This window comes from Carassius auratus, chromosome 44 (assembly GCF_003368295.1).
Source record: "Carassius auratus strain Wakin chromosome 44, ASM336829v1, whole genome shotgun sequence".
Lineage (NCBI taxonomy): Eukaryota > Metazoa > Chordata > Actinopteri > Cypriniformes > Cyprinidae > Carassius > Carassius auratus.
Genome location: NC_039286.1, coordinates 1153283 through 1168028, shown reverse-complemented (window position 1 = coordinate 1168028; position 14746 = coordinate 1153283). Strand labels below are relative to the sequence as shown.

The 14746-nt window shown below is 36.4% G+C and overlaps 1 protein-coding gene across 3 annotated transcripts in view; it reads left to right on the top strand.

The window, feature by feature from the left end:
• The window catches only part of LOC113062047 (calcitonin gene-related peptide type 1 receptor-like), a 56251-nt gene that overhangs the window by 7814 nt on the left and 33691 nt on the right, over positions 1-14746 (top strand). Inside the window, exon 2 of one of the 3 annotated variants that reach the window (XM_026231560.1) lies at positions 8486-8560. The exons of 1 other annotated variant lie outside the window; for it this stretch is intronic. The gene's annotated coding sequence lies outside the window, so the exon portion shown is untranslated. Of the gene's footprint in view, positions 1-8485; positions 8594-14746 lie in introns of those variants that run through there. One more of the 3 variants, XM_026231561.1, reaches the window with a different exon arrangement.

Below are 14746 nucleotides of genomic sequence, written 5' to 3'. Positions count from 1 at the left end.
TTCATTTACTGAGTTAATTTTTTCACTCACATAAATTATCATGCTCGTTTGAACTGAACTGATTTTAATATTTCTAAATGAAGCACATCACATGAATTGTACACTCATTTTCATAAGCACTTGTGCATGAAGGAGAAATGTTCTTTTCTTTTGTACATGAGAATTTATCTATCTAATTTCTGTATTCACAGGAAGAGAAATCAAAATAGTGTGTGTTGGATAAAGCAAACAGTTTCTCATTTATACCTCAAAATAAGATCTTACTTTATGGCTCAACTATGTCTGTCATTTCCACATTGGTTAATTTATTTATTTTTTGGTGCCATTTATTTACCCCATTTTGTTCACTTTCATCTTCACCTATGTTATGTACTCAACTTTTGTTAATGCAGTCTTACTTAATATTCCTTCTGGTGGTCTGTACTGTCCATTCTCATTTTTTCAGCCTATTTGTTTTTTTCTATTTCCTTGAGTGGCTCTCTGCTCAGGAGCAGCAGGCCGACAGACAGACAGACAAGCAGAGGTTGACAGCAGGCAAAACATGGTTGGTTTGGAGTGCTCTCTCTTTCTCTCTCTCTCTCTTTCTCTCTCTCTGTGTAACAAGAGTGTTTGGCATCACACGGGCCTGTCGGCTCAATTCGCTGCCTTTGCATCAATGGCATTTCATGATTGCTTTGCTTAATATATTGAATATGCAGAACAATCTTAATTGCTTTCCCAAGAAGGTGAGGTGGTTTGTCAGTTTTGTTAGCAGCTTCATTGCAAGGTATGGACATCATATATATATATATATATATAAATTATATATATATTAAAAAAAAAAAAAAAAAAAAAAAATTCTGTAGTGCTTGACTGCAGTAAAATATTTTCTCATATGGACATGCTTAGATGGGACAAAATATGGGCCAAGCATACTGCAGTCTCATAGGAGACTCTGTCAGGGTGCCATATGTGTTGTGTAATGGACTCTGTAAAGCTTTTATGTACGGTTGAATTGGTTTGCAATGACTGACAGTCATGGCAGGCAGAGGAATGCGCTTGTTAGAGAAACTGTACAAGCACTGATCATATATCGTTTAGAACTTTCATTGATGTTTTTAAAGGGAAATGGTAAGATATTTTGTAGTCAACATACAGAAAATATATTTCGGTTAGAAACTGGAGCTGAGGTCTTAATGCTGATTAAAGCTTTTGTAGGTGAAAATAACCTTTTTTTATGTGTGGAAAACTCTGAACTGTCCCAAGACATTTATATATTTTTTTCATCTCCCTAACATATTTACAACTTGTTTTAAGCTACTATTAATTTTTTAAATGTTAAAAAACGAAAAATGGTAAAACAAAACTAAATAGAAAAAATTTCGTCATTCACAAAAATGTTTTTCTCTGGCATAAGACAAGCAGTCCTTGTGGCCTGATATTAGTTATAATCTCTATTTTGATTGGCAGGAGAAATGGGCATATACTTGCATGGATATAACTGAAATTTTTCAGATATTTCACATACAAAAGCCATAATTATCAACAATCCTTAACAATATTCTTAAAAAGCTCTCGGTGAGCACACTGCCAAAGTGTTTATAAAATTCTAGCACTGAGACAGAGTGTTGTTTTTACCCCCAGCAGGAAGGAAAATTAAAATCATACAAAGACTGTGCATGTACATTTCTGTACAGTTTATCAGAAGTTTGAATCATTTGTATAAACAATATGATAAAGTGCTTATTTTGAGTTATACTGACTTATATTTTTGTCAGCATTAAGTTTAACCTGACTATAGCAGCATAGCAGATACCCTTATACACTAGTACCGCTCCCAAGTAAAGATTTCTTTATTCTTTATTATCTCTTCCAAAATCCAAATGGTGCCGAATTACTTATATCTCCACAATTCTATATTACATCATTCATTCATTCCAGGATTGGGTTTATCATGGCTGACAGCACCAGACACTGTTCCCCACATACACAAGTATTTTAAAACCGTAAATCAAATGTTTCCAAGCGTAATTTTCAATGCCAAGTCACAGACTGAAGACGGGGGAAGTCTTTTCATGTGGTGATCAAAACTTTTCCTGGCTTCTCGATTCTCAGTGTGGAAAAACAGAGTAACGTGTATTTATAGTGTCTAAAGAGGAATTTTAGTTTTATCATAATCTGCACAGACTATTATCTGAATATCAGAACATTGACAGACGAAAACACATTTAATCAGTTTTAAACAAAACAGGACAAAGCAGTTAAGCTTATTCTTTATGTGTGGGATTGACAGGAATGAGCTCAAAATACTTACAGTACAGATGGTTGAGCTAAAGTTTTTTTTTTTTTCACACACTAATTTCTTAAAAGTGGGGCCATTCAGAATTCAGTCTTTTGTTTAAAGCTCTTCCTCCATTGCGATGCTGTCAGTTGTGTTAAGTCTCTCTGAAGAACAAGCTGCACATTTTCTCAGCAGGAAAAGAAAGGCACAGCTGTGCAGGCTTCATATTTAACCGATTAGTTGTCTGTTGATACAAGTGAAAAATGGTTTATATAAATAAATGTGATGAAAATTCAGCATAACAGGACTGCATTAAGTAAATATAAAATGTTTCAATCTATGTTTTCTCCTACTAGAAGTATAAAGTTAAATGAAAGAGTGTATGAATAAGACTATTAAAATCACTTTTGGTTTAGCAAACCCCCCATAACATAATATTGTGCTTATGTTATGGAAAGCAGATGTTAGCGTTGGGGGACTAAACCCTGGTATTAACAACCATTTCCCAAGAGGTCAAGTAAAAATGTTAAACCCACAGGAGGTAGACTATGGTTTCTGGATACTGCGTGAAGCTATATTTCTAGTCTGTCTGCTTCCAGAAAGCTCTTTTGTCATTCGTGCCCCATTATCTGATTTATAGAGGTAATGTTTGTTCCATTAACAAAATCACGTTCATTGCCAATTTAGCTTTCTAAACACCTCTGTACAGATTTAGTTGTTGGGATTTCCTTTTTTTTTGTTTGTTTGTGCACAATCACGGTCTGTATTCAGCCAATGTTACTCATATTCAATATTTCTATATACCTTTCACTCAGTTTAATCACCTGGAGCAGGACAGTGTCCATGCTGTTTCTAATGCTATTCAAGTAAACATATTTGACTTCTCTGTAATAAAGTTATAGCTTGTCTTTCTTTCCTCCATATGTATTTTTTTTGTAAGCTTTTAAATTAAATCAGGAAAAAGTGTTAAAAATTACACAAGGTGTCACTCAAAATCCTGAGAACCCAGTTATTCCAGAATAAGTCTGAAAGAAAACAAAAAATTATTGACAGCTGAAATGAAAGAAAATTCCAGGAAACTGAATGAAAATGACTGAATAAATACTCAGAAATGGAGAAAGAGGACGTGCCAGATAAGGTGCCGTCAGTCAGTCCTCTTTGTGCATATCTATGCAACAATCTGCAGAGACACAGAAATAGAAGCCGTTGTATCAAATGGAAATCTGTTAAGGTCAGTGAAAATGTCAAAACTGTCAGAAATGTGAGATTGCGCCACTTAGATAATCAAAGTTTAATTTTCTTTTGTTTGCATTGCACCCAGAGTGGTCTCAGACTCAGACAGAGAAATGTTACTTAATATTTCACAGTCTGCCAGATGGGGCTACATGGGGCATAGACATATAAATGGGTCAACTTCATTTACAGAGGGGCTCAAAATTCCTGATTACAGTTATCAAATGTGAAATCAAGTCAGTAAGACATAAATGAGTTCAGGTGAACCTTTGTCCAGGTTCAGACATGACAACAGGTTCAGAAAAATGATCTCATCTTCACAAAATATTCCCCATCTAAGGTGACTGAATTAAAACGCATATACATCCCAGACTAATATTATGTTATTAGATTATAGTTGCTGCTTTATATTATGCAGACGCACATCGCTGTGTTAGTTGCAGTTTTGTGTTTACTCTGAACGCGAGTGGTGTGGTCGAGAAGCAACAATAAAGCCCATTAAAATAACTGATATTTCCTACACTGGATGCAGCACAACATGACCCGACAAATCCTGGACAGTAAATGGATTCCTTGTACTATTTCTGACATAGTTCAAGCTCTTTGCAACAGCCACTTTGTCAAATCCTGTGTAGACAACTTCAAGCTGTTGTGGTCGTGTCTGTTTTAGACATCACTATCCATCAAGCAGGTAACGTTATTATTGCAAACATAGCGGACTCATCAAAAAATACATTGGCATCATCTGTATTAAAGAGAAAATCATCACTGTGAGACAAGGGAGGGGGAGACTCAAAATGTTTCTAAACTTAAAACACATTTTTGCCCCGTTTGCGTCTGTGTTGTTTTACTACTTACTTACACAATTATTTAAAGTATAAATCATTGTTATTTACAATTACACATATTGTCTTTGTTGGATGTTTGTCTAACATTTGTCTAACATTCACAACATTCAGAAGTAACATTCTTATAATATTTGCAAAATGATCAAATGGGATGTTTGTTTGTAGAGTATATAAGCAATAGAAACATTTTAAAACATTCCTTTCAGAATGTTCAGAGAACGTTCAGAAATAACTCACGGGGAACGTTAGCAAAACATTTTTAGAATTTTTGTTGGCATGAGAATTAGGGAAACAAATTGCAATTTGATTCAAATCTGAATGGGCTAAAAGAGCCCATTGAAATAAGAGCAGTTTACTCTTATTAAAAGGCTAACAAAGTTAAAATGTTAAGTTTCACTGTCAAAATCACTCTCTCAGTTTATAATAAAAACTTTTTTTGTGACCTTTATGGTTCTCCACTCTACAGTGAAATGTTTGCACATTATGGAGAAATGCATCAGAAAAGAGCTCTATGGGGATGATGTGAGATGATTACATTTAAAATCACACTGGAAACCCAAATATGACTTAAAGCCATTGTTTAAACTGTGACTGCTTCTCACTTTGCTTCTTTTTTGAGCTATGACAATGTTCTTCTGAGAATGTCTTCCTCTGCAGGAAACAGTGCCCTAAGAAACTTAGGTCCTACTTTATGTTCCCCCGGAGTTTATATGAGTTTATGGTACCAGAGGCAAGCCCACTCTCATGTTTTCTAAGGAAGAGGAAAATACATGAGCTCACAGTATGCCATCTCGGATAAAAATGCCTTCAAATTTATCCAGGCTCTGCAAAAGTGCTCCACGCTCGCTCTTTTTTCTCTCCCGTTGACAGCCTGGCATTTGGGTAGCCTAGTAACGGTTCCATAGCTCTGTTCTCTGTGCTGTTGCTTTTTGCTGCTGTGAACAGAGAGGTCACAGCAATTGAGATAAAAATCAAGGGCTCTCTGAGGAAGGTCAAAAGCCATGGATTGAAGAGGAGGATGAGCCACCTTCCCATTTTGCTAGGGATAAAGTGTAGATCTCTCATTGATGGGTGCTGGCCGGCGTATCACTAGTTTATCTGCTATACACAATTTTTTCTCACTCTGAAACCTCAACAAATTATGAGTTAGGTGTTTATTTCTTAATTTGGTCCAGCCAGTAGACTTTAACATGATATCAGTGCACTGAGGAGGTCAGGATTATGTGTTTAGGGCATGTTGAGTTTGAATGGAAAAATGTATTTATTATTTCAAGAATTATTCCTAACACAACTTATTTGTTTTTGGTTTAAACATTTAATCATCTGATTAATCACTTTTTTATTTATTTATGATTCACTTCACTTAAGAATTCACTTTAATTCTTTCATTATCTGCATGATTACCTTTGTTGTAAAGAATCAAGTTTAACATACAGTATTATCAAGTATTTTTAATAGAAATACTGTTCAAAAGTTTGGGGTTGATCAAATTGTATAATGTTTTTGAAAGGAAAATTTGCCGTACAATGAATGACATCGTGTCGGGAGCTGACTAGCAAAATAACTTACAAAAGTAAAAGCAAAGAATTTTGCATTCAAAGTCAAAAGCAAACATTTTTTCATGGTTTAAAAAAAGCTCCTCAATATGTGTGTATCTTCTAAATTCTGCTGATGATTACGTTACTGCTCTAACATAACACTTATAATTTCAGTTTCACCTAACTAGAAATTAACTTATTTTCTGCTTAGTAGTGATAGTCTCTTTCACTTCCACTTGATTTGTGTATATAGTGCATATTTAAGGTAACAATTTAATACATAATATCATATTATTAATATGAATAATATGACAATATCTGTAGTCGGTGTTGAATAAATGGGAGAGGAAAATCCTGCCCATACCCAGATAGGGAAAAAATGACAAAAGCACTAAGAATGTGTTAAATTGATAAAGTAGTAAAGAATTATATAAATTATTTATATTTTTAAAACAACTTTTTAATAATCAAAAAATCCTGAAAATTATAAAATAAATATTATGCAGCACAACTGTTTCCAACATTGATAATAAATCAGAATATTAGAATGATTTCTGAAGGATCATGTGACACTGAAAACTGGAGTAATGACTGATGAAAATTTAGCATTCAGTAGTATAAGTTAGTGATTAGGGGTGTAACGATACGCGTATTCGTATTGAACCGTTCGGTACGACGCTTTCGGTTCGGTACGCGGTACGCATTATGTATACCGAACGGTTCGTTGGAGTATTTAATTATATTTGAAAAAAAAAAAAAAAAGAGAGAGAGAAATATAATGATATGCGTTCAACAAGGTAGCCCAATAACCCAAACAACGTAACAGGCAACGCCCCTGACACTCCCGAAGAAGAAAAAAACACCATCTTATATGTTTATGTTAGGCTACTCAGCAGGCGCTCGCTCACTCAGTACGCGCTGAAGGCTCGTTGCAAAATAGCCAATGCGTTTAACAGACTAGAAATGAGAAGATCCTCCAATAACCAACAGGTCTGGTGTTTGGGTGCACTTTGGATTCCCTTTAAGCTATAATGGTGATGGCAAGAGAGTGGTTTCCTTTCCAAAGCGCTCGGGCAGAAGCGCTCATGAGGCGTCTGTCTTTGCTAAGCAACAATGACGTGCTCTCTCCATGAGACGCGGAAATTTCAGCGAAGGATAAATGGATTTGCAGCTCTAAAAATCGCTTGCAGTAGCTCTGCTACTAAATTTATTTCAAAATTGCAATCCATATACAACTATGATCAGCTGATCCTTCATCTTGGCTGAGCTCTCAACGTTGTTACGGGAAAGGATGAAGCTGATTGGTTGGTTCTTGTCACATGACCCGCGGTGCGCTTGCGGCATTCTGAAAAGTTGAGATGTTTTTACATTTTGCTGTATCTAAAACGTATCGAACCGAACCGAACCGAACCGTGACATCAGTGTATCGTATCGAACCGAACCGTGAATTTTGTGAACCGTTACACCCCTATTAGTGATATGTCGTTCTTGAATGATTTGTTAATTTTGAGCGAATCTTTAATGTGACTCGGAAAGAGCGAGTCATCTCGGGGAGTGATTCGTTCAGTCGCACAGGCGCAATATTTTATAGGTTCTGTTCTGCTAGTAATTCACCTGTGTCAGTCAATGCAGTCTGAGCCGGAAAGAGAATTGATTTGTTCATCCTTCGGGTCGAGCCATTTCTTTGTCCTGTGACATGATGGCATTGGCTAGAGTAATTAGTTAATTTCCAACCTTCCTTACAAATGGATACATAGTACTTTTTTTTATTATAATTATTATTTACTCTTACAGTTACGGGCTGCATTTCTAGTTTCAAATTGTTGATTTTAATTTCTGTCATGATGGTACTTTTCCATAACACTGAATATGGTAATAAAGAGTTAGTTATGCTTTAAATTTTGTCCATATGATGGCGAAATCACTTTGAATATATATATGTTTTTTTTTTTTTTTTTTTTTTATACAGTAGATTCTAATCTTCAAAAATGACCTTGTTGTATGATTTATGTCTTTTGAGTTCACCCTTCAGACACTTGTTAAGGATTCAAAATGTTATTTTCTTTTAATTTATGTCATTATGTCCTTTTTGAGCAATCATTTTAAACATATAAGACCAATATGTCAAGTCTGTCTAGGAAAAGCAATTATTATTTCAGCAAACTCAAAACTGGATTAAAAATGAACAAATTAGGCTATAAATAATTTATATTGTAGGCTTGGATAATTATATTATTATATAGCCTAGTGTTTATTTACTGATTGACAGTCAAAAAGACAAATTAATCAATATTTTATTTATAACAGGGTTATTTATTTATTTTTATAAAATAAATTGTATTTATTTATAAAATAATAACACACCACAGATCCTCAAGAAACAGTAACAAAAACATAGTGACAGAAATGTCAGAAATAGTGTATGGGTCTGTCACGTGATTAAGAAACGAGTCAAACTCAACCTGAAGACCCAAAAGATGAACTAATCAATTCTCTTTCCAGCTCGGACTGCATTGGTTTTAGCGTATGGGTCTGTCACGTGATTAAGAAATGATTTGACCCGAAAGACTCATGAGATGAACTAATCAATTCTCTTTCCGGCTCAGATTGCATTGGTTTAGCGTATGGGGCTGTCACGTGATTAAGGAATGACTTGAACCCGAAGACTTGTCAGAAAAGAGGTGAGGTGAGCTAATCACAGACTGAAGACCCAGGTAAAGAATGAATTAATCATTTCTGTATCTTATAGCATTTTAGTTTGTATTGTTTGTAGTGTGATCAACGTTTGCGTAAGTATTACCAATTAAATTTCATATTTGAAATCACCAAAGAAATCTGACGACACCTGTGTCAAAAAAAAAAAACTTTTGCTCAAATAGCATTTTTAAAAGCTAATTTTTCAGGTTAGATCAGTAAGAACCTAAGAGTATGCTGATTGTTTCTATAGCAACCAGGACTTCTAAGGCAGCAGCAGTGACATGCTGACTTTATCAATTAGCGATTGGCTCTTTCATTCAGAAGGCGGGGCTTCCTGTGATTGAGTGGCCATTTTGAGGGTTGTTTTTTCCACCATTCAAAACTATACGATTAACATGTCTTAGGTATTCTATAATCTTTGTTTCTTTAAAAAAAAAAACATAAAACATAAAAATGTCAATTTTTAACCAGTTCTGTAAAAATATAGAAATTTTTAAATTGATGTTTTATAAATAAAGGTCAGTAACCGTATTTGTTTCAAGTGCTTTTTATTGGGGGTGTGGGGCGTCCAACATGAATTTTGCCTAGGGCCTCCAAATGACGATTTTAACGATTTTAATAAAGCAAATCTCTCACGTGAACTGCCAAAATACAGACAGCACATTACATGTCCTAGCAGAGACAGTAATATACTGGTCCACTGTTACACCACAATAAAGGATACATAACACTCTGTCCCACAGTCAGCTTTGGGGCTCTCTGATCACTGTCTGGTACATATTATACCGACCTACAGGCAGAAACTCAAATCAGCTGAACCTGTAATAAGGACTGTAAAAAGATGGACTACTGAAGCAGAACAGCAGAGCAGAGCAGAGCAGCCGTATAAGCCATATACACACATCAGTTTCTGTGAAGATACGTGCATTCCTACCATGACTTATTTAACATACTACAATGACAAAACATGGTTCACAGCAAAACACAGACAACTTCATCATGCCAAAGAGGAGTCCTACAGGAATGGGGTCATAATCTTGTACAATCAGGCTGGGAACACACTGACAAATGATATCAAAGTGGATAAGAGGAGCTACTTTAAAAACTAGGAAACCCAGTTTTCAGAAGACGATCGTGCTTCATTGTGGAAATGTCAGAAAGACATCACAAACTACAAGACGCCATCCCTGAGGCGAATCAACAACTGAAGACCTGAATGAGTTTTACTGCAGATCTTAAACTCCCAGTCTCACCTACCATACCCACTCTGACCATCTCTCTACAAAAACATTAACACCTCTAGGAAGTGAACCATGCTCTCCCCAATACTGCACTTCAGATCAGTGCTTATAATGTGCATCAGATTTTCAGGAAACAGAAGAGAAAAAAAGCTCCAGGCCCAAATGATGTCTCACCAGCCTGTCTGAAAACCCGTGCTGACCAGCTGGCCTCCATCTTTTCACAGATCTTCAACAGATCACTGGAGCAGTGCGACATCTGCTTCAAATGCCCCACCATCATCCCCATTCCAAAGAAACCTAAAAACACAGGACTTAATAACTACAGACCTGTTGCCTTTACATTTGTGGTCATGAAGTCGTTTTAGAGACTGGTGTTGGCTTATTTGAAGGACATCACTGGATACTTTTTGAACCCACTGAGCAAAAAGGTCAGTGGATGATGAGCCGCTGGCACTGAAGCCTTTCTGGGGGGCAGTCGTGGCCTAATGGTTAGAGAGTCTGACTTGTAACCCATAGGTTGTGGGTCTCTTGTCCGGCATTGTCAGTGGGGGCCGAGTGTTAACCAGTGCTCTCTTCCACCTTCAATACCATGGCTGAGCTGAGACCCCTTGAGCAAGGCACCAAACCCCCAACTGCTCCCCAGGCGCCACAGCACATGGCTTTGGGTCCTGCGTACAATAGAAAAAGGCTACTGAATTTAGTTCGGTCATCCACCGCCGAAGTTCAACGGGGTTGCATATCATATATATATATATATATATATGTATATATATATATATATATATATATATATATATATATATATATATATATATATATGTATATATATATATATATGTATATATATATATATATATGTATATATATATATATATATATATATATATGTATATATATATATATATATATATATATATATGTATATATGTATGTATATGTATATATGTATATATATATATGTATATATATATATATATATATATATATATATATATATATGTATATATATATATGTATATATGTATATATATGTATATATGTATACATATATATATATGTATATATATGTATATATTAGTGCTGTCAATCGATTAAAAAAAATTAACTAATTAATCGCACAATTTTTTAAAATTAATCGCGATTAATCGCGATTAATCGCAATTAAAAGACTGAAACTTTTTGGATATGTAAATGTAAAATGTAAATAATTAATGTAAACTCAAGACAAAGAAACTATTTAAATTCAAAATATGATTGTTTATTGGAATTTTTGTTTAACTTGTAACACAGATTTTCTCATGTAAACAACATACCTGCAATAAACCATCAATATCCTCCAAATTAACTGTTGGCTTGAAAGCCATATTTATTACAGAAATAAAAGCACAGGCATGTAAGTACCATTTGAATTTCAAAACAATCAATGCCAATAAAAAACAAAAATGATTTCTGTTATGTTGAATTCTAAGTGGACTGCAAAAAAATTCCAAAGTATAGTCATTGCCAGTGCTTTAAGTGGGCTGGTATGCACTCAGTACCGCCACTTCCAAATATAGCTCTTGAGCGTACCGCCACCTCTCCGTGTGCCCAGAACGTGCTTGTAGCGTACCGGTACGCTCATCTTATGCATCTGTTTTAATAGAGGTTTTAATCTTTTACCTGCACTGCCGATTTTCAGAGCGCCCTTCACAATGCAAGCTTCCTAATTCATCCCACCCAGAGCAGAAACTACATTACCCATTCACCCTTAAGTTATACAAGTGAATAGCGCATGTGTCGCTTTCCCACTGTTAAGTGTCAACAACTCAACGTGGCCGGAGAAGGTGTGTGAAACTCGTTGTGAGTTATACTAAAGCAAAATCTTGAGTATTTATTGTCTGATAAACATTAAAAACTGTCTGCGGAGGTTGAGTCGTCCTGCAGCCCCCGCTGGCTGTTCATTGGCTGCAGCATCTTTTTTCTAAGTTCTAAAAAAATCCCGTAGACGGCAAGGCGCAAATTTAGATATTCATTTATCTAATTAATCTATAGCCTATGCACAAAGACAATATGATCTTTTTGTCCCCTTTTTGTTTTAAAGCTTGATGAAGAGAGAGAGAGCGCAAGTTGCAGCTGAGGAGGACAGTGATGCACGCGCACAGGAGTGATTGACAGTTCGCGGCACTGTGTACAAAAAATACTCCGCTACACAATTATTTCCTTATATTCGTTTAAGCTTATTAACGTTAGCGTTACAGAAAGGTCTGATTTACGCACTGTTACAGTCATTGTTTTTTTTTTTTTTTTTTTTTTAAACAATGACATTTGAGTTCATGATTTTAATGTTGCTGTTTCTTGTGGCAGATTGAAGAGTAATCCGGCAGAGTTTTATACTGAAACTTTCCGTCTAAAAGTCCTTCCTTGGTCTTATCCATATTTCTTTGCACGTTGAACACACATAGGCCACAACTGGAAATAAAAAAAACTGCAACCGCGTTAATTGCGTTATTTTTTTTTAACGCGTTAAATATTTCAAATTAATCGAATGCGTTAACGCGCTAATTTTGACAGCACTAGTATATATGTATATATGTATATATGTATATATATGTATATATATATATATATATATATATATATATATATATATATATATATATATATATATATATATATATATGTAGCCCATAGCTCATAGAATCCGGTCTCTCAACCGTGGTTGTTGAACCTAAGGTTCCCTCTGTTACATCACAACCTATCGTACTGCAGGCCTTCTGCTTTCCTCCCTTTTGGGAGCCAGACCAGGAAAAGCTAAATTGAATGTGTCCAGTGCGAGCATATCTGCAATGCTGCGGGGTGGTCCACGCCCTCTACATTTGTCCGATTTTATGACCTTGATATGTGAGCCACTCCGGGCTCTTCTGTTCTCTCGCCTAATGGAGGGGAAAAAATTAGTGTACTATGTATTTTTGCTTAATAATGTTATCGTGCACATTTTCTCTCACCAAACATTTCTAATGTGCGATCATATTAAGACGTTTGTCTGTGAGATCTGCGAGATCTGTCATGCGCTTTGCGGAGGCGGTCTGTCAGTCACACACACACACAACAAGAACGAGCGCGGCGCACGCACACAGTATGAAAAGTCCCGCTTGATAATAAAGAGAGACGATGGCGAAGAGATTTGCTTAATAATGTTATCGTGCACAATTTATCTTACCACACATTTCTAATGTGAGATCATATTAAGACGTTTGTCTGTGAGATCTGTGAAATCTATCATGCGCGCTGCGGAGGCTGTCTGTCAGTCACGCACACACACACAACAAGAACGAGTGCGGCGCACGCACACGCATAAGGGGCCATTCACATATCACGCATGCTCAAGTTCGTTATTTCAAATGTAGGTGTGCGGTATGTGCGCTCATAATGGAAGCGACCAGGTGTGCGACGAGCTCGTTTTTTCCAGGCGCATCCACAACACATCGAGTTAAAAACATCTTTTCAGAATGCTGCAAGCGCACCGCAGGTCATGTAACTTCCTCACCTTTTTCAGTAACAACGTTGAGGATTTTTAAATTAATTTAGTAGCACTGCTACTGCAAGCAGTTTTTAGTGCTGCAAATCCATTTATCCATTGCTGAAATTTTTAATACAAAGAGTGACAATGGCGGAAACCGCAAAACGTTCCAAAGTGTGGTTATACTTCACTAGAGTTGATGCAGATAATGCTGGTTGTCAAAAAAAAATATTTTGCATGTAAGGGCGGAAACACAAGCAATCTGTCGAAGCATCTTTCAAAAGAGAAATGCAAAGTTTTCGACTGCCTGACACAACACAAAGTTACACAACACAAAGTACCGATAAGAATACCGTTAAAGTACCGGGCCGTTAAGCAGTATCGGTAAGAGTAGTAATACCGTTAAAACCTTAACGATACCCATCCCTAGTGATGTCACGCCCTTCCATTAGACAGATTGCACACGATATTCAGAGTCTGTCTTATCAGGGACGTTCCCCAAAGTGCTCGACGCAGCATCTCGTTCCTTCAAGGAACCAGGGTTACATTCGTAACCTTGAGACGATTATAATGGATTTCAGGAGAAAACCGCCCTGTTTGGTTTGGCTCAGCTACAAAATCAGACATTAAAAGACTACAGAGGATGGTTCAGACTGCTGAAAGGATTCAGAGTGAGCAAAAAGGCTCAGAAAACCACTCTGGATCCCTCACATTCAAGCCATCTCATTTTTTAACTCTTACCATCTGGCCACCGCTACAGAGCACCGAACAGCAGCACTGCCAGGCTTTTAAGAAAAGCTTCTCCCCCCAGGCAATCTACGTCATGAACAGTTAAATGTTCTCCCCTACTGTTTAATAAAATTATATGCAATTCCACTTTTATTTACTTAATACTACCCTACATCTTATTGCATTCATTTTAAATTATATTCTATTCCATCTATATACCACAACTGTTCAAACATTTTTGTTTATTTCTGTTTACACTTGAGAGCTGACAGTCCATGCGGTCTCCCTTCTCCATTTCATTTTATTCCCGTTTAGTTTTACTGCCAGTCGTCTTTTCACACCTGGCCCGTGTCTGTGAATGCCGGCTGTTGGGTTTGTGTCAAGAACAGCTGGAGCACATGTGGCACTTGGCTGGCTCCAATCTCGATGGCCAAGATGGATTAAGTGCTAACACACCTCGTCACAACAGAGGGCTCGACTTGGAGAGGATAAATATATATATAAACACCCATGAATCAGGAGGTGCTGGCTGAGCCTAGGAAGAGGTGCATGACTTCCCTTCATTAAAATCGCACAGCAGCACTTTGAAGGTTAAATTTTGTGGAAGCACAGACATCGCAGAGTCTGTTTGATGATGGCTTTTTCAGAATAATCGCTAATCAATATACACATTGGAAACTGAAGGCATCAATCTTGCCTTG